The following is a 4977-nucleotide window of genomic DNA, read 5'->3' as shown; positions in this document are numbered from 1 at the left end:
CGAGTGTAACTTATTTTTGTAATAAAGTTTTTATTTTTTTTATGTGTCATTAATATAAATGTGTGTTAGTACAGAGATCTTCTGGTTTAAAAACTTAGAATCGCACACATTTCAGTATGTTTACTTGTATTTACATAATTTTAGAATAGTGGTTGCCAATAGCCTGTATGTTTCACATTAATTGAATTTTTTGTTACCTTAATAAACCATTTTAGTATGTTGTATGTCAATTACTGGGATAGCTGGGACATGAAGTGTAATTTAAAATTGTCAAGTATTCATTGGAATATGTAAATGTGCCTTGCCAGTTATGAACCTTAAACATAAGTGGATGATGGTAAATTGAGTAGTCAATGCTTAATGAGGCATTTGCTGCCACAGTTTCGTAAACTGCCCATGCTAAAGAAAGTACTTCTTTTTCCTCAGATTTGAGCATAAAAGTATGATATTGAATCAGCTTCTAAAATTTCAAACATTGATAGAATATTAGGCTAATGGAAAGTGGGTTTGCTAAATACATGTACCCTTACGTATAATTTTGAAATTCAGTGTAATCTTTGATGCTGGCAATTCCCAGTGTCAAGGAGTTAATGCTCCCTTCAAAAGAGGTTGCCATGCCTACTGGCACTTTTACTGTCATATATGGTTTTATAAGGAACACTGTCAGGGTGTTTGTATCACTTTTACAGTAAGTCACAAATTTGGGTTTAATGAATTGGGCACTGGGGAAGAGGCAAAATCCTCCAATTTCTATATCACTTAAATCTCTCCATTGCTGAAAAACTGAAAAATGCTTTTGTGGTCTCACAAGTGCTACTTTTTTTCCCTCTCTGTTGGAAAAACTGAAAACCTTCTATTTTCAGAATTGTGTTAACAATTGGTGCTGGTGGGCAAAGAAGATATGACACTAAGGCACTATGTAAGTTGAAATTGTGGACAAATATCCATCCATTTCAGCTCTAATTAAAGTACAGAGGGAAAATATTGGAAAACGTTAAAATTGACAAGGAAGTGTTTTTGTTTGAATGGAATGTAAGCAATGGTGAGTAAACAAAACTACCAGAATCTTGACAGTGTTCTTTTTAATAATTATGAACTCAAGCCATTATAACTTTTAAAATTAAATATGATTTGCACTGTTCTGATATTGGTGCAGTTTTTTAGCAATATGATCTGAAAGCTAAAGTAAAAATGCATGTGATGACTTCATGATATTGTGCAAAATAAGTTTTCAAAACAAGAAATGTTAAGATGTTTGCAAAGCTTTAAATTTGGTTGTTAAAGGAAACAAAACAAACTTCAATATTACGTATTAATGATATTGAAGATGGGCAAGTGCATATATAAAAGGTTGGTTTGGTTGTACTGGGTGTTGGTAAACTTGAAATGTTCTACAGCAATAATGCAGTTTTTATGGAATATGATATAAATGAACATAATACACACACTTCCTATCAACATGTTAAAAGCAACTGTTTACTATCTAAAATATTTTACTACCTGCAGTTGTGTTCATGGGGTCTTTCTCTGCTGAAATAGTTGGAAAGAATTGAGTATGAGCTCTAATAGTTCCACACTAGTGTGTGCAGATCTCTTCCAAAATTCACAGGATAGTTGAATTTAAGAAGAAATTAGAAACCTGTGCTGCTTAACACTTCTGGTTTATAAACACTCCAAAAATGTCATTTGAAAGTATGCTTCGTTTTAAAATTCAAGTTTGTTTTTGTTAAAAGGGGGTTGTACAGTCCTGTTACTATTGTGTTCTTTTTTTAAAGAAGCATGGTTAAATCCAACTTCACTCAAAACTTAGGATATGTGAAAAAGCTTTTTACAAGTCTTCAGATCAGTACCTTACCAGGAACTTATTTAGAATGAAGACCATTTTAAAAATAAACTTAGTCCTGTCCTGTGTGCATCCTGCACGTTCCTGAGCATGTGAAAGTGAAATTGACTAAAATACTTCCATTGTCTAAGCTGAGAAATGCAAAAAGGAAATAACAGTGAAAGGAGAAACTATTTTAATAATATAGGTAATTAAAAATTATATTTTTGTTTTACTTTTACCTGAATGTCCCTGTAAACACTACAGATTTAAAAGAAGGGAAATTGCTATTGTTGCTATACTGTGATAACAGGATGACATTAGAACTTCAAATTACACAAGTCTTCTCTTAAAGTGACACCTACCAATTCTAAATCAAACTTCTGTCTGAAAATATTACCTGCTATTCCATATCTCACACAATTGCTATTACTAAAACCTGTTTTTTCTTTTCCAGTTTCACTTTGTGCATTTGTCAGTACTTATAGTCTGTTTCACTCTTCCCTTGTTTAGCCAGTCTATTATATTTGTGTGTGATTTTTACAAAGCAATAGGAGAAAAAAAATTAAGTGTAACATACACAGAAATGGAGACCTAGGTTGGTGGCTACATAAAAATAAGTGTGACCGTTTTCTGAATTCACCAAGTCTCAAGCTGATAGTGCTCCTTTCATACCAAAATTAGTTACAATCAAACACATTGGTGAGGACTTAATGAAGAGGATGATGCTTGCTTAAAATCATCTCAGAAGCAGGTATTGGAAATATATATACACACACAATAAGAAAAATGCATTATTTCTCAAAATGCTCTGTAATCTGAAAACTCTCAGATTTTGTTTTGTTTGCACAGATATGAAGCTTAGATGACTTGGTTCCTAATTCTGTAACCAGCTCAGCATGAGCATAGGGATCTGGCTAAATTTTTTAAATTGGGGCTCAAACTGTTAACCAGCCATCTTTGCTGGCTATGAGCACTTGCTTTAACTGATCTCAAGTCTGAGAGAGGACCAGCTCCATCAGCTGAGCCAGGATTTCTAGTGCCAAGCTTCTGCGTTGAAGTGCTTTTCTCACTGACTCTGCCTGCCAAATAAAAATGACAAGTTATTTTCTAGTCCATTTTTCTGCATGCCACTCTGGTAAAGCATAAGAGAGTCTTGCTAAAGATCCTTTTTTGTGTGAGAGAGGCAGGGAGAAAACAGAAAGACATACCGCTATTTTGGTTCTCCACAACTTTGTGATGAGATACCAAAATTAGGCCACTGAAAACCTCTGTCCCACCATGCAAAACTACTTTTGTATAATGCTTTTTTGGACCAATCTGATTAAAACTTCTCATGCAAATTTGCCAGATCTGTGTTCAGACATATAGGGCAAAGGAAGCTGATTTTTTTTGTTTGTAGCTTTCAGTCCTGCTTTTACAGGACATCCTGGTCACTAAAGGACTTTGAGTGTCAATATTACTATAAATGCTGATATTTTATTAGCTTATTTAAATTTGGAGAAAGGGACATTTGTTATGGCGAAGTCCTAGATAAAATTTTAGCTGGTTGATGGGATAAAGAATAGTTTTTTCCCCAACCTAAGGTGGTCACTCAAGTGGATAGCTGAGCTCACCTGGGAACACTTGGTCAAATTTAGTATCATTAACATTTAATGAGAATATCTTCCCAAGGCCTCAACATTTTTCTGAACATGTGGCAAGAGCTAGATAATTCATTGGAGAGTAGCAGCAATTGTAACAGTTGTCTGCTGTTCTGCAGTATCACAAGTCTAGGAGTACTAGTCCTCCTGGTAGGTAAGTAAATATACAACTTCTTGACTGTAGTGCAATGTATCTGGATTATATTAGTTTCAGGTAGTGGCAAACTACAAAGACCAGAAAATACTATGTGGCTGTAGGAGTTCTCTTGGTTTCTGAATGTTAAAGGAGTCAAACATCTGCTCCATGTCACCTTCACACAGTGATGTAACTGGTAATATACTAGCCAAAACCAGCAGCACAAGAAGTCTGGTTTCCTTCTAGGCTGAAAGACTGCATTCACCAAAGTATTGGTGAGGCAGTTACTTAATTTGTTTAAACTCTCTTCTGTGGGTGACTGAATGGACACTAAGGACCACACAGATTTATCTCCTGACCTAATGTAAGAGAAGTAGCATTGAGGACATTGTTCTAAATATGACATCAGCAGTTTCCTATAATACAAGAACTGTTGTGTACTCAGAGCTTATTTTAATGATATACTTTGTGTTTTACCAGGGTTTTTGTTTTGTGCAGCACACTCGCCAGGTCTTTTTTCCAAAATTTGTTTTGTGCGTGACCACTTTAAGATCATATTCCTTTCTAAATTTGTATGCCAATTTGCTTGAAATATTTATTTTCATTTGTTCTATCTTGATCAAAACTCCTGAATTTTGTTGTAACATCTCTATTTAATAGCACTAGCGCTGCATTGTAGTTTTGTTTTTTAAATGGGATGTTGCTTTCTTTGGTCACTGATGCACAGAAAGAACAAAATAGGACTTGAGCCATCTCCTCTCTATCCCACCCCCATGCTAAAAATTTTCTTAGTACATTATTTCCACCACCCATCCTAGTCATTCTAGATAAACACACACCCACCCACCCCCCATACTGTAATTTGACCTTTATAGAAAATGTGATGAGTAAAAACCTTATGGAACTCTGGATAAGTATTCCATCATTCTTGAAAATGATGATCTAAAATCAAATAGTGTTTTATCTGGTCTCAACTTTTTTATTTCTCTCTCTATAGCTGAAGATAAATCACAAGTGTCTAATACCTCTAAACTTCCTGTGACCCAGGTGTGGATTTAGTATTAGCTAATTTCCAGAATGTAGTTTTTATTACGTTTCTCTAATGTATAATGTACTTCACATATGAGAATCTCAAAAGGCTTCACAAATATTGAGCCTACCTGGGAGGAAAGGGGGTTGTGCATGTATGTATATGATGAGTAAGGTTATGATTTTCATAGATATTTTTAGCAAAATCAGGGACAGGCCATGGGCAATGAACAAAAATACATGGAAGCTGTGACCTTCTGACTCTTACTAAAAACATCTCTGACAAAACGGGGTGGAGGGTCCAGCACCCTGCTCCACTGCATGCAGTGGCTGGGAGAGACCCCCTG

General features: G+C 35.1%; 1 protein-coding gene across 7 annotated transcripts in view; it reads left to right on the top strand.

The window, feature by feature from the left end:
• SYNCRIP (synaptotagmin binding cytoplasmic RNA interacting protein) overlaps positions 1-42 on the top strand; it is an 81730-nt gene extending 81688 nt beyond the window's left edge. For all 7 annotated transcript variants that reach the window (XM_073336602.1, XM_073336601.1, XM_073336600.1 and 4 more), the window contains exon 11: positions 1-42. This exon is cut by the window's left edge. The gene's annotated coding sequence lies outside the window, so the exon portion shown is untranslated.
• The last annotated feature ends 4935 nt before the right edge of the window (positions 43-4977 follow it).

This window comes from Lepidochelys kempii, chromosome 3, assembly GCF_965140265.1.
Source record: "Lepidochelys kempii isolate rLepKem1 chromosome 3, rLepKem1.hap2, whole genome shotgun sequence".
Lineage (NCBI taxonomy): Eukaryota > Metazoa > Chordata > Testudines > Cheloniidae > Lepidochelys > Lepidochelys kempii.
The sequence above is the reverse complement of the archived record's forward strand: the minus strand, read 5'-3'. Positions and strand labels throughout refer to the sequence as shown.